At 40.3% G+C, this 25781-nt stretch overlaps 1 protein-coding gene across 1 annotated transcript in view; it reads left to right on the forward strand.

The window, feature by feature from the left end:
• COMMD10 (COMM domain containing 10) overlaps positions 1-25030 on the forward strand; it is a 344658-nt gene extending 319628 nt beyond the window's left edge. Inside the window, exon 8 of the transcript XR_012715648.1 lies at positions 25019-25030. The gene's annotated coding sequence lies outside the window, so the exon portion shown is untranslated. The remainder of the gene's footprint in view (positions 1-25018) is intronic.
• Positions 25031-25781: the final 751 nt, after the last annotated feature.

Consider the following 25781-nt stretch of genomic DNA (forward strand, 5'->3'; position numbering starts at 1 on the left):
GTAAAATTTGGTGAAGGTTCCATCATGCTTTGGGGCTGTGTGGCCAATGCCGGCACCGGGAATCTTGTTAAAGTTGAGGGTCGCATGGATTCCACTCAGTATCAGCAGATTCTTGAGAATAATGTTCAAGAATCAGTGACGAAGTTGAAGTTACGCCGGGGATGGATATTTCAGCAAGACAATGATCCAAAACACCGCTCCAAATCCTCAGGCATTCATGCAGAGGAACAATTACAATGTTCTGGAATGGCCATCCCAGTCCCCAGACCTGAATATCATTGAACATCTGTGGGATGATTTGAAGCGGGCTGTCCATGCTCGGCGACCATCTAACTTAACTGAACTTGAATTGTTTGTCCAAAATACCTTTATCCAGGATCCAGGAACTGATTAAAAGCTACAGGAAGCGACTAGAGGCTGTTATCTTTGCAAAAGGAGGATCTACTAAATATTAATGTCACTTTTCTGTTGAGGTGCCAATACTTTTGCACCGGTCAAATTTTGGTTTAATGCATATTGCGCATTTTCTGTTAGTACAATAAACCTCATTTCAATCCTGAAATATTACTGTGTCCATCAGTTATTAGATATATCAAACTGAAATGGCTGTTGCAAATACCAAAATATTTAGAACTAAAAATGATTAAGATTAATAGGGGTGCCCAAACTTTTTCATAGGACTGTATATAGTAAGATGAACTACACCTGATGCAACCTCCACAAACAATTTATTAAATAATCACACTACCCAAATGCAGCTAAACTACTCTCCTAGTATTGACTAAGCATGTATATAGTCATAATGTCCTGATTGCAGAAAGAACACTCTCCTTAATTCCACATAAAGTCAGAAAATGACCAATAATATGTATTTCCGAAGCAGGAACAGGGATAAACCCATGTTTACAACATATTATCATCAGGGAGGCAGAGCCGCAGGTATAATGCACACATAATGTAAAATACAATAAGGATAGGTCTACATCAAGAAGAAATATGCCATCTTACCCATATAGAATCACTGTGATGTAAAGCAAGAACACCTAGTGTCTGACAAACAGACACTAGGTGTTCTTGCTTTACATCACAGTGATTCTATATGGGTAAGATGGCATATTTCCTCTTGATGTAGACCTATCCTTATTGTATTTTACATTATGTGTGCATTATACCTGCGGCTCTGCCTCCCTGATGATAATATGTTGTAAACATGGGTTTATCCCTGTTCCTGCTTCGGAAATACATATTATTGGTCATTTTCTGACTTTATGTGGAATTAAGGAGAGTGTTCTTTCTGCAATCAGGACATTATTACTATATACATGCTTAGTCAATACTAGGAGAGTAGTTTAGCTGCATTTGGGTAGTGTGATTATTTAATAAATTGTTTGTGGAGGTTGCATCAGGTGTAGTTCATCTTACTATATATATATGCGCAATACTATTTCACTCAGATCCATCTATGTGTACTGTTTTATACGGTGTTTTGCATCTGTCCAGTATATGTGTATTTCTCTATATTGATGTATATAATTTTAACATTGTGTTAATAAAGGTATATATTTTTTATACTTGAACTTGTAGTTGGATATGTTGAGCGTCGATAACCATCTGGCCTGTTCCAGTTTTGTGTTTGTATATCTATGTTTGTGGTTTAAGACATGCTAGGTTTGAAGGGCTTAATTAGGGATGGAGGTAGGATTGAATTATGATGGGTTATACCTATTCCTCCAATAGACGTGCTATACTTTTGGTATATTTATTCAGGTTTCTCTTCAGGCAGGCTTCTGTCACTCTCCCTGACATCACATGACCGGGGCTGACGTCCCCGACATCATTGAAGATGGCCAACACCACCGAGGACTGCAGCGGAGCCGGAGATAGGTAAGTAACAGTGTTTTTTATGTTGGTATCCCCCTTCAGTCTCTGATTATACTCTGGGGTCTGAAAAGACCCCAGAGTATAATAATTGTTCATGAGTGTCCACAGTGGGACATAATAGTGTGTGTAGGGGCCACTATGGGACATAATACTGTGTGAAGGGATCACTATGGGGCATAATACTGTGTGTAGGGGCCACTGTGGGGCATAATACTGTGTTTAGGGGTCACTATGGGGCATGATGCTATGTGTACGGGCCACTATGGGGCATAATACTGTGTGTAGTGGTCACTATGTGGCATAATACTGTGTACAGGAGCCACCACGGGGCATAACACTGTATATAGGGACCACTATGGGGCATAATACTGTGCGCAGGAGCCACTATGGGGCTTAATAGTGTATGCAGTGGCCACTGTGGGGCATAATAGAGAGCGCAGGAATGGGGGGGTTGGTCGGGATCTATGGCGGGCGTTGGAGTGGGGCTATGTCAAATGTTCGCCACGGGGCCCCGCCGTTCCTAATTATACCACTGATCATAAGGCATTTAGAAGTAGTCCTAACAATGCCCTACAGTATTTACAAGACACAATCCCAGGTATATATTGCGATGTCAGATTTTACTATCTGTCTGTAGATAAAGTGTACACCTTAGCTAGTGCAAATCCTGAGATGAGAATCATATCTAGATCAGCATGAGTAACACGCCTGGAAGTAGAAACTTCAGACTTTGTGCAGCCCACAGATCCTCCAACGCCAATGTGAAATTCCTATTCTCTTAAAATATATCTGGTTTCCATGGATAATTTTGCATATGTTACTTGAAACGTATGTGTAGAAGCCTCCATACATCCTACACACTAATAATTTGTTATGAGGTTCCTTGAGTATTATTTTGTGGGGGCATCCATCTACTTTTCTGTTCCATTAGCTTATATCATTGATCTATAAGATAATAATGTATTTTCCTTGGGACTTTTAAGATGTTATTTTGTCTGGGTCATTGGAGAAGACCGCTTTTGGCGTCTTCCATTAATGTAATATTTTTATGAAACATTTTAAAATCAGATCCAGAATATTAATCTGAGCTCATCTATAATGACCAAGTGAGGCTAGTCATATAGCTCATGAAATATGTATATGCATGCTGGATAGACAGAAGGTTATATTTAAGAAAAAAAAGAAGACGATCCCTAAGGACTTTTTACATGTACCAAGACAGTCCATGGTGTCCTTCTTTTCCTTTCTAGAAGACAATTGCACTCCTTTAAAGCAATTATGTATTCTCCACATGGGACTGATATAAATATTGGAGCAATTCTCATCATTCTCATGGTGTCATGTGAAATATTATATTGCATATCCAATTGTTCATCTGCTGTAATTGATGTTGCGACATATATTTCCTAAGAATAATATAAGAGCAAATTTGACCTTATGCCATCCTCAGTGGTGAAAGCCACATTTCTCCCTTTACTCCTCTGAATTAGCTCAGCATATTATTTATCACACCATGTTATTTTATGTCAAGGGGAATATTAGTCATTAAATCTAATGATACATCTGATAAGAGGATGGTTAAAAAACACATGAAATATAATGGGGCTATAAATGCATGAGGGACACAGTATGATATATTTTCCTGGTTTTATTATGCGATTAGATGAACTGGAACAAACACTTGGGGGAAACGCATGTTATAGAACAAGGACAGTATCAGATTGGGATTCCTAGACCCCACCAATAGAATTCATTCTAGGAGCCCACTATACAGATAAATGCAATATTACCTCCCAGTTATTTTAGTGTTAGCTTGGTCAATTTAAAATTCCAGCAACCAATGACTTTATACCTTAGGTTTCGTTCACACTTGCGATCGGTGTCCGGTGTGTGCATTCCCAGTGGGAAACATGGCAGCATGCACACACCGGACACCGAGCGCAAGTGTGAATGAACCCTTACTGGTTTAGGAGGTTTTCAATCAGAAAGACAGGTTAGATCACTATAGACCCAGTTCCTGATAGAACCTACAAACAGTTAATGGGGAAAGTCATGACTATAAGGCTGCGGCAGGCAAAATGTAGTATTACAATGCTGTAATTTAGATAAATGACTATCCAAGTAATACTAGGATAACTTTAGGAAGTACAAGAACCATTATTACAGAATAGCTTTGTAAGAATGGTTGTGTTACAATAGAGTCTCTGGAGTAAATATAAAAATTGAAGGAACTGGTTGACAACAGAGAGCAGTAACACTAGCTGTTTAAATCATATACAGTGCTGAGAGACACCCAAATACTTTCATCAGAGCCAGATTGACTTGTGTTGAATTGTGGGCCCAAGTTGTCATCGCAGAAACTAGTACAATAAATAAATGTTCTACAATCTGAAATTAAACCAAGGCAGATCAGAACCAGGAGGATAAATTAGGAAGTGGAATGTCTAAGCCAAGAGTCAGTCCCTAAGGTAATCAATGAACCAAAATTTGGGGAGAAGTGGATTTGCAGTAACAACCCAAAGGTAACTTCTGAAAGGGTATGTCAGAGCCAAAATCAGAAGATGAGGATTTCCAGTACGCAGCCAAAGGTCAATCCAGTACACATGATCAGGATATAACAGCCATACTAAGTACAACCAAATAGCAGGCACCTGGCTGAGGAGGAAGAGAGTATAAAAATGGCTCCTCAGTTGCTAATTGGATAATACTAAAAGAACACTGAACTATGTAGAAACTAAAGCTAAACTGAGATTCCTGACAGATTGTGAGCATTAAAACCCCCTTAATATGACATACCATCAGGGGTTGTCCTCATGCAGTAACATCATTAATGAATTGCATCTGTCACTTCCCTTTTGTCATTTTCCTGTTTAATCTTAAACTATACCTGAAATCCAAATAAAAATCTAGATGTAGTGGATTAAAAGAGATTTACTTTAATATATAAGAGCAGAAATAATCACTGAAAGTAAATAAATGGAAGATGCGGGATGTGAGAGATGTGTGTATTTAGCAGGGTTTCTAGGGAATTGCAGTCACTAGATTATTATATAAAATTATTGTCTAAACAATGCGCTGACTAAATGCATTTCCCAGCGAAGAGAAACTAACAAAATAAGCAATGATCACTAACCCAGCCTTTGTTCTCGAGAGGCAATAATCAACACATCAACATCACAAACATAGGGTATATTTTCCATTTCTGCTGGAACTACACAGGCTCCATCACCTTTGTGTATTGCAAATCCTGTTCTACTGATAAGAAGGAAATGGAAGCTGACTACAATCATTTCTAAAGATATACTGTGGTGGCATCAGGGAAGATCTAAAAACAGATCTGATGTTGAAACCGCTATCTGCTTCTAAAAATAAAGAGTTTACATTAGAGATATTTCCATGAATGAGGCAAAAAGCAGCTTGGGAAAATAATAACCTTAGGCTGTGCACACAGCTTATACTTATGAGGCAGCAGTCCAATTTAATGGGTCAGCCATGGGCATTCAATAAAATGGCCTGCTGGGGAGGCAACACTGTGCTTTCTCACGGCATATGCCTAGCTTATCCATAGGGCCCTACAGATCTGACCTGTTGGCATGCACCAGGCAGTTATGGGGTGTATTGAAAGCCCCCACACGTTACACTTTGGTTTGAGAAAGGAAACTTAAGACTGATGGACTCCCTACTACTTAAGACAGCTGTGACCTCCCTTAGCTGTCTTCTTGGATAAATAGTTCCAGATATGTGTATCACAAGTGAAGGGTCTTTTCTAAACACAACTTGACATGACAAGTTATCATAAAGTGATATGTTAACAATACTCTTTGTGACTATGTGTGACCTTCCAGTAGGGTAGAGTCAAGGCTTCATACAAGGCGTGATTGACAACTCCCCTTACATTGGCTGTCTCCTTCCTCTCTGCCTAAATACACTGTGCAGTTAGAGTCACCTCTATCCAAACTTTTGTCACTTTGTGGAGGCCTTTGCACATGTCTGCTAGCTGGAACTAAGTTCACTCGTCCAGGTAGTTCACTGCTGAGTGCATGCTGCCAGAGATACATAGACATAAATAAATATACACCCCTGACCAGAGGATCTCTCTTTCATTTGTAGGAGTTTGGGCAGGGGCGAATAGTTCATATTTTTTCTCTAGCCCCCACCATTCCTGAACAGTCAGGGCTGTTTGTCAACACCCAATATGCTAAATACTGTCAAGTGGGCAGTCCCAAGCGGTGATACCTAGTAAAGGATATGAAGAGCTGGAGCTGGTGGAGATGGTCAAAGCTCAGCTTTAAATAGTAAGTAGGGTTCTCCTCCCTACCTTTGTAGCAGTCTTTATCTTATTTAATTCATATTTATTGTACTTGGGTACTTATGCTATGTATGTGAATGCTTTTGAATATGTACAGTGACCTTGAATGAACGGCACTTTAAAATAAGTAATAAAAATCTACATATTGTTAAAAATTAGATCTTCCACAGAAGGAACCATTAGTATTCTGATTTAACCATCTAAATAGTTGGTAGGAATGGGGACCCAATTAAGCAGGGGACCCAGGTTTTTGATAACCACATGTCCTAATATATAAATAGAAATGAAATGTCTTCAGGTGGTTTGTGAAATCCCATGAATTACTGCACCAGGAATATGAAAATCCAGGATCTATTGGTTCATAATAAACATTTGCACCCATTCCATCCTTGTCTTTTTGTAGATGGGGTTCCAGAACTGGACACTCCAGATGTGATCTAACATGATACTAAATGTGTGTTAAATAATCATACTGATGCACTAAGTAGCATATTAAATGCTCATATGTGTAATATCATGTGAATTAGATTCATTTACTGGTAAAATAAGCCATTTTCAGTTTCTCACAATGTAGCGTATTGAATACAGTAAATTACATCTATGACCAAATGGAGTGTCATCTTGACCGGTTCAATGTCAAGAGGGAGGATTCCATTATTAATTTACCTTTCACTTTGGTGCTCAGGCTGTGAGTTTTTTTTAGTGAAGATCAAATAATTAGTTCACATCCTTTATGTATTACCACTGATAAAACGTCCCAACACACTCTTTATCTCCGCCATTAGGCCCTGTACGCTGAACCTTCCTACATTAATCATATGGCATTTCAACATAATAGGGTTGCAATGGTATTTGTGTATTACCTTCAGACTAGACTTAGTCTAGACTTGTATTAAGCCTAGATACCATGTTTACAATTCATATCTGAAAGAGTTTATAATGGCCTATTCTTTCTCTTTTATTCAATGTCTCATTATAGTACCATGTAAAATACTTCAAGAATTTATATGTTATCTGTACTATACATATCAGCTGTAAAGGGATTCTGAAATCTCTCTTATTAAGGATCTCATTTTGTGGGGCTTTAAATTCTGATTATATTTTGTAGTGGTCATGTGACTTTCAGAGTGTAGAGCAATTGGTTACTGTACTGAATTTTATATGCAATCTCTTACCAGTCATCAGTGATGTAACAATCACAGCGGCACCTTCTGACCTGCAGTTAGCTGAAGATGGCCACGGCCCTGCAGCACCATAGTAGCATTCAACAGCCTGGCTCCCTAATGCTATCTCAACTATACATCTTAGGCAGCCAAGATCTGTACTCATTTCGGGTGTGGACAGTGCCATAAATGTAAAAGTGCCCGCTGTCATGTGATGTATGTACATACTGCCGGGCTCCTTTCCTGTAGAAGCCTGTTGAAGGTAAAAGATTAAATGTAACAAATACTTATATTCACCTCTCTTGGGTTTCCAATGATTCCAAGGGTCGTCTTTGGGGCTCTTTCAGTTTGTGACTGAAGTCACACATCTGGGGGTCACAGTTCCCAGTAGTGAACCCTGGGGCTCATTACATTTGGTCATGGAATGGAGAGGCCTGAAGGCAGGAGAGAGCCGGACATAGTAACAATGTACAGGAGAGTTCAGGAAAGAGTAATATAAGGCTCCATTCCCACGGAGTAATGCACCACTCATTCTCACACGTAAACATGTGTCAGAGTGAGGCGCTTCAAAACAGATCCCATTGACTTCACGTGCTACCCATTGAACTCAATGGGAGGCTTTTTTACCTATTGCTTTTAATGTGATACACAATGGTGCTGCCACTCTAGTGCTGTCATTCTGGTGCTGCCACTCTAGTACTGCCATTCTGGTGCTGCCACTCTAGTGCTGCCATTCTGGTGCTGCCACTCTAGTGCTGCCGTTCTGGTGCTGCCGTTCTGGTGCTGCGACTCTAGTGCCTTCTGCTGGTATTTTCTACTAGGATGCAGCAGTGAAATGCCCTTCTACCAATGTGACTGCTGCAGCAAATTATTAGTACACGCTTAGTGGCAGTGCTGAAGCAGCTGGGGATTTAACAGGTGAGTATTGCTTTGTTTGTTAGTTTCACAATCCCTGCCTTTGGCAATATATTTATATTGTCAGGGTTAGTCCAAATCAAAGGTAGAGTTTATTTTCACTCAAAAAGGTAGTGCAGCAACAAAAGGAATCAATACAAAAATAAATACCTACCCGGCTAGGCTCTAACTAAACATAGAATAGGTTACCTCACCTAGAATAACAGGAATCAAAAGCCAGTAGAATCATACAGGACACAGCTCCAAAAATATGACCTCTCTGTTTGGCTCCCCAGCCAAGCTCTGCCCCCAGTCTGCTGCTGGAGCTGGCTTCTTAAGCTCCCTTAACGAGGAGACTCTCTGCAGCTGAGTCTCTACCCGAACATCCCCAAAGTGTGGACTGGAGGGGGATGGAATGACAGGTCCCACTACCACCATACCTGCCATTCCTAAAAATCCAGCCCAGTACTGAGCATTTACCAAAATGCTCAGCAGACGAAAGTTGTCTGCTAGGAACAAACATTCTTCTGGAGTTTTCTCATCTCACCCACCTTAGTAGTCTGGGTGAGATGTACACCTCCTCCATTACCTGACCAGCCATTGACTTACAATATATATATGATTTAAAAAACAAAACAAAACAAAAAACGCTTTAAATGACAGTATATTAGTTGGGATCACATTTTAGGCAAAATTAGTTTTGTTATCTTCTTTTAGTGCAAGACAGCACTACAACAACATTGTCCTTTATGGCACTAGTGTTTGTAAGGCTTGTTAAGCATAATATCCGACGGAAGGATGCACATAAGGGAAAATGTTTGTACAAGCCGAGTATTCCCTGACTCCCTTAGTGTAATGTGCACTGGTCTGAAAGGTCAGTAGACCTTGTGCTGCATAACAGGAAGTCCATTGATGCAGGGGAAGTTCAGGGGGACACATTCACACAGTATATTGCTCATAATCCCTTATGTTACGAGCATCGACTATTCATTAGTGCACATTTGTTTTACTTGTTGTTTAGTCATTTGTTCATCAGGCTTACAGTAAACTGCAGGCTGTTTCTGTCCCATGGAAGAAAATCTAGAATCAATGTAATAATAGTTTTCCTTTCTTCATTTCAACTTAATGAGATTCCGGGAAAGGCAGAGAAATGACGGTTTTCTTTTGGAAAGTGGAATATATGATAGGATATAAGACTAAAATAAGAGCAAGACAGTTTACATTGATGTCTGTGCCATATTCTGTACTCTAAAATGAGACTAGACCGCGCTTATTAAAGGTGCAGATGGCACGGCACACAAGCTTGTGTCTAGGACTGCGAGGACTGCTTTGTACTTTTCTTCTATTAATTCCCGAGGAATCGATTAATAAATTGGCAACTGGGTGTTCCCATTCCCACTGCAAGGATTGGCCTTACACACTCTATGTCACTCCTGATTGGTAAAGTCATGGGAAAAGTGGCACAGCATGGAACCAGAAAAGGCTGCAGATCCTGCATTACAGGGCAGTTCCATGAGGTGAAGGGAGGTGTGTGGTTCTGTCCTGTAACCCTGAGTCCGGTGAGACAATATTGCCCCTGTTTTGTTTGTGTGGATGGAAGTAAGCCACATGTATAGTTAGGTTATCAGTTCTGTTTAGTTAGTTGCTCAGACGAGCAGGTTTTTATTTTGTTTTTGCCTGAAGTTAAGGCTGTATTTTGTTTTGTTTATTTTGTGTCTGAAATCAAGGTTTATTTATTTATTTTCCTGTTTTTTTTCTAAATAAACCAGTTTGCTGCAAATTTAGTATCCCTATTTAGAATGTTTAGGTCTGCGCCTCTGCTTCTACCGAGCTAACTTCCCAACACTTAGTACATTATGACACTCTATCATAGTTACATAGCATGGATCTCCTAATACAAAGTAAATGGATGGCAACTATTTTAATGCTATAGCATGCAAAGAAATTCATTGAACGGCTCCTACATTTGTACCGTATGTGGAGACACTTTCATATAACTACATCATATGGTCAATTCAGTGGGGTGTTAAAATACTGACCTATGACTGTTTTGACTCACCATAAATGTGGAAAGTTCCATCAAATGCAACAGTTACATGATGATGTGACCAAATACAACTAGTATAACATATAACCCAGCCAATACATAACATGTATGTTAATTTACATATATATATAGTTTAGCCTCTACAAAACTAGACACAATATAGAAGTATTCAGTATCATAGAAGCATCAGTTAGATATTCCGTAGGTAGGAATTGGTTATCATTCGATATATACAAAGTATAGAAATAAATGTGACATACAGCTCATCTGTAGTAGCAATGTGCAGTCATTTTCCTTGGACATACGAGATAACAACATCATGAATTCCATTACATTTCTTTTCAGGCTATACCTATCTATATCTGTATTTTGCAGAATAACCTCAGTACAATCTACCACGGAAATATTTCACTGAAATTATGGATTTAAACGTCACAAAAACAAATCTTTCTCTTGAAAATGTCTTATTTGATCTTTAAAGGAATGAAATTCTGAAAAAAATAGATTATTTCCAGTTTTCCTCTCATTCCACTTCTCATAATTCCTCACTTTTGTGCCCTTTTAATATTTTATCTACTGACATTTCCAATCACTTCCCCTATATGATGATGAAATAAATTAATTATGGACAAGTCATCACATTCTTGAACTTAAAGTGACGTGAAAAATAACCAGTCTTAAAAAAGAACACATTACGAAGAAATTGGTTTGAAAACCTTTGCGGTGAAAGCAACTCATTTTCGACCATTGCAATATTTCATGTAAAAGGGAACTGCAGCCAACATAGCCCCATAAGCAACACAATAAACAGGGGGTTGAGTTTACTTAAACCAGCTAAATGGTGGCCATTATGTGAAAGAAGGAAGAAGAAGGATCATATGGGCTTCACTATGATGCCTTGCAAGTCCATCATAACACACTGATCAGATATCCATTCTGTGGGGAGAGTAGATCGGACACTATGGATATACAGATGTGTTACATGTAGGTCTAGAGAAGAAGACTTCAGTTTTTAATTGATGTAGAGAGAGAGCAGAGCCTAGTGAGGCCACACGGTGGCTCAGTGGTTAGCACTGCAGCCTTGCAGTGCTGAAGTCCTGGTGTTCAAATCCCACCAAGGGCAAAAAACCATCTAAAAGGAGTTTGTATGTTCTCCCCGTGTTTGCGTGGATTTCCATCCCATATTCCAAAAACATACTGATAGGGAAAAAATGTACATTGTGAGCTCTATGTGGGGTCACAATCTACATTAAAAAAAGAGAGACTAGAGTCCCTCTGTAGTAGCATGGGCTGTATGTTTCAGTGTGTAGCAGCTACATTAGTCAGTCCATACTTCACTACTATACTTTTACCTCTATCATTGAGTTTTTGCTGTATCAAAGTGGCACTACAAAATGAGACTTTTTTTCATTGTCAAAAAGTAGCACGTTATATACACTCCACTAGTAACTACAGTAGATTTTTTTGGTATCTAAGTGGAGCAGTAAAATGTGACATGTTTTTTATCTTGTCAAACAGTAAAAAAATATTGAGAAGTGCAAATTACTTCAAATTGTCTAAATAAAAAAATTGTAGAATTCAGGGTGGCAAACGACATGGTAATGTAGGGGAAGCTTCCATGCCATGTCATCTGCCACTGCCAGGGAGAATGTGTGTTAGAGCCATCCTGTATATGGTGGTAGTAGCAGAAGGCAACAGTCATACGGCACCAACTGTAATGGTATAAAATTATGGAGGAGATGGATAAGATTGTAGAGTATTGGGCTCTTTCTATTCTATTATCTCTGTCTTCCCTGTCCCCTAGTGATGTTCCTTTATTCCAAGAAGAGACAGCACTCCAAGTGCTAAGGAAAATATTCCTAAAGAAAGTGTTCAAGGTTTGATGAGAAGAGTCAGGGTTTGGACCATGACATGGTCATAGCCAATATATAAAGCCCAATAATGAATGCTGCCATTTTATGGGGATACAGGTTGCAGAGAGATAGTAAATAATAAACCATATATAGAATAGAACTAGATATTGAGGATTAGTGGGTGTCGGTAAGGAGAGGAGATACATTAGATTTAATTTGAAAAATTATAGATTGATAAGGATAGATCCTTTCTGGGGAGCGCAGTCAGTACTAATAGCACTATGTTAGGCAGTAAGTGGAACGATATGAGAGGCAGCAGTCTCTCTAGTAGCGCAGGACCATTAAAGATAAGGTAGGTGAGGGACAGTAGGTTAATTCTATTTCTACATTACAGGGAGAAGCAAGAAACCAACCGCCCAGTCCGTAACATAATTTTTTTCTAATATTGTGGGTTTTTTTTTTTTGGGGGGGGGGGGGGGGATTGCGGCACTTCACAGACATGGACATGGAATTTATGGGCCATGGTTACATAACCATGAGCTTGATGGCAGGATTTCATATCTGTGGAGGGGCACAAGTTACATGGATGGTTCTTGGTTCAGATGGAATCGGGCAAACATGATGGTTGGTCAGGGTGGCTGTCTGGGGAGTTGCCTTTGCACCACTAGCTCATAATTTATGACAGGGGGTGGGGGGGTCAGGCGGGCCTTGGCCCATCAAGTGAGTTGCTGCAATCAGTCAGGTTCACCCAACTGTACTGTACGGTATTGTCAATAAAGAGTGGTTAGCGTCACGAAAATTTGGAACAATACTTTTGTCTTGTTTGGTGTGGTTTTATTTTCTGGATGAATGGGAGTTTAACATGTACACTCCTTATTGATGCAGAGGCATATTGTTCTTAATGCATTTATACAGAGTATTGAAAGTATGTACTTGTACATATACCCTATAGGCGGGGACTAGAGATGAGCGAACACTGTTCGGATCAGCCGTTCCGAACGGCACGCTCCCATAGAGATGAATGGAAGCAGCTGGCACGTACACTTTGCTGGTGGCTGGTCGCTTAACCCCCCGCGTGCTGGCTACGTCCATTCATTTCTATGGGAGCGTGCTGTTCCGAACAGTGTTCGCTCATCTCTAGCCGGGGACGCTACAAAAAATTAGATAATAAGGAACTGTGTTGATAATTTTTTGGAGATATACTAGACTTGTAAGCCCTCATGGGCAGGAACCTCTTTCCCACTGTACCTGTTGACTTGTCTAGTTGCAGTAGTTTTGTGACTTTTGTTCTTGTTCTATGTATGTAAACTCTTCTTCTAGTGTGCAGAACAATGGAATCAGTAGTGTTCTAAAATAGATGATAATTAGAGCAACCAAGAAAGACCCTGTTTATTGTTATTCTATAATGTACTTCTTATGATACACTGGAGAAATATAATTTTTTCACTTAGTCTAGTACTGTATGTTCTTATTATAAAGAGATGGGTGGCAAATGGTGAACATAGCTGTTCCTTGCAATAGACTTCCAGCAGATGTGGTTCTTAGGCCTGTCAGCTAATTAGTTATATCATCATCACCACGCAATGCTTCTATGCCAGGTGCAGTAAACCTACAGTATGTAGACGGCTTGAAAAATAAATGAGTCTAAATTAGAAAACTATGTTAGTGATCTCTTTGGTTTTACTCTTTGCAGTATTTAAGAGTCGAAGAAAGAACATGAAAAAATACTTTTCCAGGATATCAAGAATGGGATCAGTGACAAGGATATATGTACACTGCTAATGTTCCTCAATACGCGTAGGGACACAAGGAATCTTAGTTTTATACACAAATGGCTAGAAATATTGCGTTACTCTCAAAGCCTTATGTATTTTCTTTTCCTATATTTAAGTATATGGTGCGGGTATAGTACAGGGAATATGATTACCTAGTCGTGGCAAACAATTTGATAAAAATTATGCGCTAAGATTTTCACACTTATGATAAATATAGCAGTAATGCAATGTAAAATTATTCAAATATTCACTGTTTGCGTATATCTTAGTTCTATATTTTGTTTGCTTATTCTCAGTCTAAACATGTTGAAATGTCTTATTAAAATTTTCTAAACTGTTTCTAATGAAACATCTTGTATTCTTAGATCTAAAAAAACAACAACAACAATATTATAATGAAAATAGGTTTTCTAATATGATGGTAGAGTGTAGATAATCGATTTAACCCTACGCCCTATTACCAAGTTCTGAGTTAATATATTTGGGTTCTCAGTTTTGGGCTTTAATCTTTTGGGGTAACGACACATTCATTGCAATGAACACTTACCCCTCATTCACATCTGCATTTGGTAATCTGTTCGGGGAGTCCGCATGGGGACCCCCCGAATGGACTACCGAATGCATTTGCAAGCACATGGACCACATAGACTATAATGGGGTCCATGTGCTTGCTGCGAGATCTCCACACGAGTCATGCAGAAAGAAAAGTATATTGTGAACTACTTTCCTGTCCACATGTTTCTTGCAGAGATCTTGCAGCAAGCACACAGACCCAATTATAGTATATAGGGTCCATGTGCTTTCACTGGCACACCGCTTGCAAGTGCGTTTAGTATTCCGTTCGGGGGGGGGGGGTCCCCATGAGGACTCCCCTGAATGGAATACTAATGCAGATGTGAATGAGGCCTTAGTAATGCTTCATTTATCCTGTGGAAATTTACCACTTGTAACCATGTTGGCCCACAGATTACAACTGGTGTTGAAGGTCCCAGCAGCAGGTCTCCCCGGAATCTCATTACCACCTAACAAAAAAGGCTTGTCAATAGCAGATAACTATACTAGAAATACGCTTCATGCAGATTTACCATATGCTGTCTGAAATTCTCTCACCTACCATATTTAGATATACGGAACAACCACAGAAGATTTAGAAGCCACATCAGCACTACAATTTTCATTTTGCATTTTTGCATCTTGACATGACGTTTCTATTGATATTTCTTTTCATCTTTACTGAAAGAATTGAATTTTGGATCAAAAGGGATGTCAGATTTTAAGAATGTTAGGAGCAGTGAGTGGAGGTTACAGCCAAAGTCACCTGAAACCTTGCCTGATGGATTTTATGATAAATAGGACTGAGCAGCCTGCAATGTATGATGGTACAAGCCTGCTGCAGAAACCCAAAAGAGCAATTCTTTACATAACTGCAAACTATGTATTTAATTTAATGGGCAGAGCAGTAAAATAAATTCATCTCAAAATATGACGTGGTAGTCTAGAAATATTGTATATATGTACTATAACTTGATAACATTAGGATAACCCATTAAGTAAGCAAAGATTTCTTCCAAATAGACCAAAAAGTGTTATCTGTTAATACAGTTAAAAAGGCTCCTTAAGGGGTGTTTCCCACAGGATAGGGTATATGTTGTGGATTGGTGGCAGTTTGACCACTTCAGCCCCAACTGATTATGAAGTCAAGGGTGTTGTGAATGGAGCAGTGGTCAAGCAAGCACCCCTTTAATCCATTAATTTCAATGGGACTGCCACAGATAGCTGAGAGCTGTATTTCGACTTTCTTTTGGTCCCATATAAATGAGTGATGTGAAGGCCCGCTTGTCTGACCACCACTCCATGCTAAATGATGAGCAGAAAAACCCTATTTTTATGAACGTCGGGAGCCCTAGCAGTCAGACGCTTGCCATTTTGTAGCTTATCTTCTATCCTGTGAATAGGGTATAAATTGTTGAGATGGAAAAAGTAGATTTAGGCTAATGCTCCACATTGCAGTGTTTTTTCGCCGCGATTTTCACAGAAATTCCACAGAGTTTCCCTTTGCAGACTTTCTGCTTCTATTATACCAATGCAGAAATTGCCAGCGTTTCTGTAGGTTTATAATATCATGCTATGATTTACTAAAATTTGAGCATTTCCACCGCAGAATCCCATCTACTTTGCAGGTACTGTAAAACGCCGCATTTTCATAGTGTAGGGCCCATGCCTAAAGGGCTTTTACAACATAAGCAAGCTATGTCCTATCTATGGGATAAGAAGTAACTTGCAGATCAATGCTTAGACCGCAACTGATCAGGAAAACGCATGTACCGCATCATTAATTTCAATGGAAGAGCTGGAGATAGCTGAAATATGGCGGTCTCATTGAAATTATTAGAGTGGTTCTCGTGCTGCCCGACCTTAGCATTTAGGACAGGGCACATTCTCCTGATCTGTGGAGGTCTAGGCGGTCGGACCTTACCGACCTGCGTGTTATCTTATGGATAGGGGATAACTTTCATATGTGGGAAAATTCTAATAAGGATTATCTTTAGTCCTTCAGATCTTTTTGGCAAATTCCCAAGTGGACTTTCACATATCATTGTTCTAAATAACAGAAATGTTAACGAAGAAAGTTGTATTCGTCCTCCCACATATAAATTTACAGATTATTTCAGTTTAGTACCATTTATTTTAAGTGATCACATTTGCCTGTAGTAAATGACCCTCTGTTCTATTTTCTGTGCTCAATGTTCCTTATAAAATTTCCCCTTCTTAAAAAATAAAAGTTTTCTAAATTGTGGGTTAATATTCTAAGCAGTTTGTAAGCTTTTGCAGAATAATAGCTTTTTGTCCATCTCATAGATTTCTCTGTCTTCCTTAGAAGCAATGTATTTATTTTATCTCTTAGCAACAATGTAATTGCAACTTTGTTCAGTCTCTTGAGAGATTCCAGCTCATTAGTAAGAGCAGTCAGGGATGAGCTTGTTGTAATGTCTACCTATTGATGGAAATGTACCTTTTATTGTATCCCCCAGTCTGCGAGGCTGAACCAAGGGTGGTCCGCACATTTCCATTCACACTATTTTTGAATAATGATACATTCAGAAACCTTCTTCTCTATTTACCAATGACTCACTCGGCTTCCCGGAGACGAAGTTCTTGCTATGTGCTAGAATTATTAATAACTAATATGACTAAAGTATAATCAGAGCGCGGAAATACTTTTGGACTTATTTTAAGGCAATGATAATGATTAAAATTTATTGCAAATGAAGTGCAAGACTAACATTACACATTACAGAGCAAAACTAGGAATGTGTCTTGTTATAATGGAAGTGTTTCATCGGTTCTTATGACTGAGAACTTCTGAAGGAAAATATATGAAATGAGTATATGTGATTGAGCGCCTTAAAGAGCACCTGCCACCACCATTGACATGACTACTATAGTAAATGCTTGTATACTTGAAATAAGGATAATAATTAGAGATGAGCGAGTAGTGTTCGATCGAATACTACAGTATTCGAAATACTCGTACTCGATCGAACACTACTAGCTGTTTGAAGTTTAAGGTTTGATGCAGAACCAGCGTTGATTGGCAGAATGCTATACATTGCCAATCAATGCTGGTTCTTCTCTTACCTTTCCGAAGTCTTCTCCGTGCAGCGTCCCCGCGGCGTCTTCCGGCTGGAATTCACTCTGCCTAGGCATCCGGCCCTGATGCCTAGGCAGAGTGAATTCCAGCCGGAAGACGCCACGGGGGCGCTGCGCAGGGAGAAGACTTCAAGGGGAATCCAGCCTGACCGTCACTCGTGGACTTGGTAAGTATAATTTGATCGAATTTTGCGTACCCCTGAAATGAGCATTTCCCCCCATAGACTATAATGGGGTTTGAAATCCGTTCGAACAGCCGAACAGTGTGCGGCTGTTCGAATCGGATTTCGAACCTCGGACATTTTAGTGTTCGCTCATCTCTAATAATAATAATTGAAATAATTCCAGAGCGTTTTTTCTCATGGCTTTGTGTTGTACTATTCCTCAGTTATTCCTCATGCAAATTCATTAATATATTGACAACTGGGTGATATGAGTTAGGGCTGTGTCCCTGACCAGTCTGATATTGTCCAGTCAAGGCTGACTGACCTTGACAAGGGGAAGGGGAACACCCATTTGTCAATTTATTCACACATTTCTAGGAGGAATTACTAAGACAGGGCACAACTCAAAGTAATGAGACAAGATTCTCATTCAGAATTTCCATATAGTAGAAAAAGGAGGCAATGGTCGCGCTGGCCCAAACGATTATCTTTATACACGACGCATTTCGGGAATACAGAATTGTCATATCAGTAGTGGTGATAGGTCTTCTTCAACCACCAGAGTGACCTGACGGAGATGTGTGTTTTTAATGACTTTATTGGTTTTATTTGTTGGGTTACCAAATTAATTTTTGGAATTTTTTTTGTGACTGTTTTTAATACCTTTTTTTACAGACTTTTTTTCTCTTACAGTTTTGGTAGGGTAATGTGTACAAAAAGTCAGAAAAGTATAACTCAGCCCTACTAAAGGACACCTGCCGATCACGTGATTGCCATGCTCAGTTGGTTCCTCTATTCACCACATAGCACTCATTTAGTTTTTACCTTTGTAGACTTCACAAGAGAAGATAGAAGCACTTACAATCTGCTATTTCTATTTTTCCTCCGGATCTTTGACTGCCTCTGACAGCCAGACACCCAACCTGCTCCTTCTAGATTGCAGGAGCATTAAACCCATGCTGTACATTTACAGTGGCGCGAGTTTAAAGCCCAAGACCACATGCTGTACTTTTACAGCATGAGGTCCTAGAAAGGATAAAATGATGTGTCAGCAGGTACATACTATATTTTTAGCTTTTCTAAATTATGTAATTATGTAGAAGGAATATGGTTAAACCTTTGCTGAATGTACAAGGTACAGAGCTCATGTTATCCATAGAAAAATCCAGTCTCAGATTTTTTTTTACTTTGCGACAAAAGTTTAAAAATCAGAGTTAAACTTTATACATTAGGGATCAGCAGCCTTCAGCACTTGTAAAACTACAACTCCTAGCATGTATACTTGCTCTGCTGTTCTTGGGACTTCTATGGAAGTGAATGGATCATGTTGGGAGTTGTAGTTTCACAGCAGCTGGAGTACTGGAGGTTGCTGACCCCTATTCTATATCATTACAATGGAATAATAAAGCACCACTCAGTTTGGGAAAAGCTCCATATTCTCAGCTACCAGTGATACAAACTAAGCCCAATAATAGGCCTCAGCGATCTATGATTTCATTCATGACATCTTTAAGACCAGAAGAGGCCAGAAGACCCACATGGAGCCCAGGAAAGGTGAGTAACACTTTATGTTTTATGTTTAATCACTTCCCATGGGCTATATATATATAAATACAGTTTTTTCTTCAACTCTACCATATATATATATATATATATATATATATATATATATATATATATATATATATATGGTAGAGTTGAAGAAAAAACTGTATTTCTACCCAAGTGAGTTGTCCAGTATACACCAAAATTGGGAATGTGTAGATAAGACCTGGGAACAGATTTCGGTTGAGACATGCTTGAATCTGATTGAGAAGGATTTAGGTAGTGTTGAAAGTCAAAGGCAGATTTACAAAATACTAACAAAATAATAAAAATGTAAATTTTTAGGAGCAAAACAGTAACAATGCAGTTACATGACAAGAATATTTTATACTGGAGAATCATTGTATGGAGAGCTGCTTTAATATTCAGATACTAGACCACCAGTGTAAAAAAAAAACAGAAAATGATTAGGTAACTGCTAGGTATATACTGTGACAAATGAGTATTAGCAGAGGGAACCTGGAGGGTCGTAGGTATGTATAAACTACATTTGTAGATGATAGTGAAGCATACAGTACAAGCATCAGCTCTTATATGAAGAGCGTTTCCTGCTGCGAAGGTGCGACATTCACACTAGTTATTTCTGTCAATCTCGGTTTTGTAAATTTCAATGAATAACTGCGATCCATTTGTATTTTTCCCTTTGATGGAATAATACTGTATACTTTCTGAGGGTATTTTATTAGCTTTTTTGAGAATAAACTGGATTAACCTCACAGTAACCTGGCTCTAGGTGAATCCAAACCATATACATAGTTTCATAAGCTTTAACACGCAGTATATGGCTTATCAAAGGAACAAAGCCGAATTTTCTCTTCTGTGTTTATTTGTAAGTACTTAAGCTACCAATGGGTGAATCAGTGAGGTACTGACTTCTCATGCCGTATATCCAACCTCTTTCTTCACAGGCTCAGATGCTTCTTAGCATTATGATGGGAAAGAGACAAGATATGTCCTTTCCCAAACTGTGTGCCATCTGTGAGCTACAGATGGAATAAAAGAGACCTGCAGTCCGTGTAGTGTCAGGCTGTGCACTGGTTGAGAAAGATTTGTACCAAGTCAAGGACTCGGCATGGATGAGACGCAAAGTGCCTGCTAACAGATAAGCAGCCACTAAAACAGGGAACCGTATTGCCCTCAAGCTGTGGTGCCAGGTTTTCATAGAGTACACATCATCCTTTATGTGGGTAATGTGTCAAGTTGCATTTATCTAGCTATTTCTCCGACAAAATAAATACAATGTGTTGTTATTGAATGCCTTTCATTATGAAGACAAATTGCGCTTCTTACAAGTGTTATCTTCAGCACCCTGAATATTATAGATTGCTAAAGGAACGTCTCCTGATGATATAATTAGAGTCCCGGCTTCTTTACAATTGTCTTCCGATTCCTGTTTTGCATGAAGTAGGTCCAATCACTCTGCATTCAATTAGGGACCAAGGAATGGATGTTTTCTGGAGGACACCTGAGCGGCTAGACCTGTTTCTGTCTCTTTATACTAGTTAGTGATTCTGTCACAATTAAATGGGAAGGCAGATTTTCTTATTTAACTCTATCATCAAAAAAACCCCATCAAATTGGCGTCTCCCGGCTTCGATAATGAGCTATACATATTATTTCCTTCAAGAATTGCTCATGTCTCTATACTGATGGGATAGCTTATTTAAATGCATTTGATTCTGCACATGTATACAGAAATATGAAGCTATGCATAGGGACTCATTAATAGACGGATATCTAAAATGTAACAAAATAGCTTTATATATTACTGGCCAATTTACATTGGGAACCTGTTAGCACTCCTCTAACCACAAGGGAGGGAGGATCATGGTCATTAGCTATCCAAAAATTTCTGGGGCAGTGTCCTTAAACAATGGATGAATGAGTCTGGGACTTATTTGAACCTAAAGTAGTTTGTACAGGTTAATATTCTTCTTATTATCACCATGTTACAGGTCAACCAGTACAGTAGATGTTGCTAATGTATTACAATTGGATGTGTTGTGTTATATTTCTTAATTTAAAAAAAAAAAAAAATTGTTAAAGTTTTTTTTTTTTTTTTTTTAAATTTCACCCAAAGGAGTATGACTCTTCTATCATTAGATCACCTACATAATATATCACTTATAATACACTACAGTACTACCATTACCCTTGAATGCTGTCAGAAATAGAGCTCAATAGGATTCTTTTTTTTTTATTTATTTTTTTATTAATGTAGATTGTAAGCCCACATTGTACATTTTTCCCTATCAGAATGTCTTTGGAATATGGGTTTGAAATCCGTGCAAACACGGGGAGAACATACAAACTCCTTGAAGATGTTTTTTTTTTTGCCCTTGGCGGCAGGGCCGCCGATAGGCCAGTACTACTGCTACTGGCGTCAGGGGCCCGGCCAAATTTAAAAATGGGGGGGGCCGGGCCCCCTGGCGCCGGCAGCAGTCATTGTATGTCCTGTTTGTTTCAACGCAGATCTGAGTTGAACACATATGCGGCTGAAGCAAGGAGCTGACACAGGTCAGCTCCTCGCTTCGCTGCTGCGCGCCTCTCTCACTGACACATGCGCCTGAAGGAAGGAGCTGACACAGGTCAGCTCCTCGCTTCGCCGCTGCGTGTCTCTCTCACTGACACATATATGCGGCTGAAGCAAGGAGCTGACACAGGTCAGCTCCTCGCTTCAGCCGCATATATGTGTCAGCGAGAGAGGTGGCAGCGGCGAAGCGAGGAGCTGACCTGTGTCAGCTCCTCGATTCGCCACTGCCGCCGGCTACCCAGCAGTGTAGACGCGATGTGGTGACGTCACATCGCATCTACAACTGTGCACCAGTAAGAGAGAGAGGCGCGCAGAGTGCAGCGGGGGAACGAAGGAGAAGGTAAGTGTAATGTGGAACGTGAAACTGGGGGCAGATGAAGGACAGGACGGCATGACACTGGGGGCAGAGATGGAGGGACATGAATCTGGGGGCAGAGATGGAGAGGACGGCATGACACTGGGGGCAGAGATGGAGGGACATGAATCTGGGGGCAGAGATGGAGAGGACGGCATGACACTGGGGGCAGAGATGGAGAGACATGACACTGGGGGCAGAGATGGAGGGACATGAATCTGGGGGCAGAGATGGGGGGACATGAATCTGGGGGCAGAGATGGAGAGGACATGAATCTAGGGGCAGAGATGTGGGGACATGAATCTGGGGGCAGAGATGGGGGGACATGAATCTGGGGGCAGAGATGGAGGGGACATTAATCTGGGGGCAGAGATGGAGGGGACATTAATCTGGGGGCAGAGATGGAGGGGACATTAATCTGGGGGCAGAGATGGGGGGATATGAATCTGGGGGCAGAGATGGAGGGACATGAATCTGGGGGCAGAGATGGAGGGGACATGAATCTGGGGGCAGAGATGGGGGTACAGCATGACACTGGGGGCAGAAATGGAGGGGACATGGATCTGGGGGCAGAGATGGAGAGAACATCAATCTGGGGGCAGAGATGGAGGGGACATGAATCTGGGGGCAGAGATGGGGGGACATGAATCTGAGGGCAGAGATGGAGGGGACATTAATCTGGGGGCAGAGATGGGGGGACATGAATCTGGGGGCAGAGATGGAGGGGACATTAATCTGGGGGCAGAGATGGAGGGGACATTAATCTGGGGGCAGAGATGGAGGGACATGAATCTGGGGGCAGAGATGTGGGTATATGAATCTGGGGGCAGATGAAGGGTGTATATGAAGCTGGGGCAGAGACGGAGGGGGGACATATGATTTACGGGTGACCGTAGGAGGATTGTACAGTGTGCGGGCACATGAAAAATGAATGAGTGGGCGGAGTCAACATAACAGTGGGTGGGGCCAAATTTCCCGCGGCGCGCACATTTTGTCCCTCTTTTGGTTCTTCAAAAGTTGGGAGGTATGGGTACAGGGGGCAATGGAAAGATGTTAGAGGGTGGACGAGGGGGGGATTGTTGGGACATCGGGTGTGCGGCACTGCGGAGAGGGAACTGGGGCAATAATATATAAGTTTTTAGCTGGAGAATAATAATGATGTAGGCTGCTATGCTACTAGCATAGCAGCCTGTTTGGGGGTGGGACTTTCACTTTAAAGGAGTGTTCACATTGCGTTTTTGGCCTCCCTTGCCGGGATACGTTGGTAACCAGTCACAATCAGCTCCCCACTTATCCCTGCACAGAGAACTGCAGGCCCCCCCTTTTTTTAATGGCCAGTTCTTCGTGCAGGGATAAGTTGACAGCTGATTTTGACTGGTTACCAACGTATCCCGGCAAGGGAGGCCAAAAACGCAATGTGAATAAACCCTGACGATTTATTAGGAGGGCTCTTATAGATGGTGTTGGCTCTCTATAGGCGCTGTCACACGTAGCAGATTTTACCTGCAAATAGAATCTGATTAAGCCTTGTAATGCTGCTAAATAAAGGGAAATGTAATACATAATTGGTATGTCGCAAAATAAGGTAGTTTTAAAATGGCGGGCGAGGGGGGCCCAGACACTTAGGCTGTATGGGGCCCCAAAGTTCCTGATGGCGGCTCTGCTTGGCGGGATTTGAACACCAGGACTCCAGCGCTGCAAGGCTGCAGTGCTAACCACTGAGCTACAGTGTGGCCCTTGCTCAATGGGATTCTACCTATAGTAATCTCCAAAATATAAAAGGGCCCTTTAAAAACCATATAATGAAATCTAGAAGAATGGATAGAAATCTTTTTAAGGCAGCTCCTGGTTATTCCTAGTTAAACAGAATTTCCTTTGACATTACGCAGTTCACTTGACATTTCATTTTCCTCATCACCCTCCACAATTTCTCTTTCATTGCATTTTTATTTTCATTATTTGTATAATTGAAGAATATTTTGGCGTTTGTTTTAGTCTCTTTGGCAATGATCTTCTCTTTCTCCAACTTTGCTGCTTTTATCTTTTTACATAATTTATTTTTATCCTTGTAACTCTTTGGTGCTTCTTCAATGTCTTCCTAGTTAAGTAGTATATATTCTTTCTTTAGAAGCCTTTATTGTGGAGTGATGATTTAATGTTCTTTTTGGTGTCTGTTTTTACAGTCATGGCCACAGCCAAGAACGTACAGGTCAAGACAGAGGAAGATAAAAAAAAACCTATCTATTTCTCACAAGGAATCATGCATTCCATCAAAATAGACAACCAGAGACAGTACAGCGCACCCTAGACTAGCACTTGGAAAGGACACAATTTATGGATTAAAAAATTATAATAATTTCGTGTTTATCATACACATATCTCATGATGAACTTGCAAGACTGAGGGTGGGTATGGGTGTGGGGGTGAGCATTTTAAGCCCCTGTATTCTTAAAGGGATTCTATCATTAGAATCCCGTTTTTAACTAAGCCCATGTCCGAAAAACCTTAAGAAAGGCTATTCTTCCCCTATCTTTAGAATCCTTCTCTGCACCACTGTTTGGTAGATATCCTGGTTTCCGTTGTTATGCTAATGAGTCTCCAGACAGCACTGGGGGCATTCCCTGTGCTGCTTGAAAACTCTCCAGCACTGCTTCCATCTTCTTCTCCATTTCCGCCTCTTTTCCTACGTCACAGTCATGTCTTCATCCAAAAGCGCCAACTGTGTATGTCCGTCGGCCATTTTCCTTTGGTCTTTCCTGTTTGGGATGAAGAAGCAACAGTGACGCAGGAGAAGAGGTGAAGCCAGAAAAGAAGCTGCAGGTGGTGCTGGAACGCTTTCAAGCAGCACGTGGTACTGCCCCTTGTGTTGTTGGATACTCATTAGCATAACATTAAAGTCGGGATATCTACCAAACAGCGGTGCAGAGAAGAATTCTAAAGGTAGAGGAATAATAGCCTTTCTTAAGGCTATTCCAATGTGGGCTTAGTTAAAAACAGGATTCTAATGATAGAATCCCTTTAACTAAAACAAATGTTTTCTTATGTAACTATATAACAAATACTAATTTGTATTTATATAGCGCTAATATATTTTGCAACACATTAACTGAAACATATTAACAGTAGAGATGAGCGAACAGTGTTCTATCGAACACATGTTCGATCGGATATCAGGGTGTTCGCCATGTTCGAATCGAATCGAACACCGCGTGGTAAAGTGCGCCAAAATTCGATTCCCCTTCCACCTTCCCTGGCGCCTTTTTTGCACCAATAACAGCGCAGGGGAGGTGGGACAGGAACTACGACACCGGGGGCATTGAAAAAAATTGGAAAAAGTCATTGGCTGCCGAAATCAGGTGACCTCCATTTTAGACGAATAGTGGATTTCAAATCCGGGTCATATGAGAATGTGAACTTTGTGACTATGAGACAGGGATAGCTGTACAGGCAGGGATAGCTAGGGATAACCTTTATTTAGGGGGGAATGTTATTAAAAATAACTTTTTGGGGCTCTATCGGGTGTGTAATTGTGATTTTTGTGAGATAAACTT

This window comes from Leptodactylus fuscus, chromosome 1 (genome assembly GCF_031893055.1).
Source record: "Leptodactylus fuscus isolate aLepFus1 chromosome 1, aLepFus1.hap2, whole genome shotgun sequence".
In the NCBI taxonomy this organism is placed as follows: Eukaryota; Metazoa; Chordata; class Amphibia; order Anura; family Leptodactylidae; genus Leptodactylus; species Leptodactylus fuscus.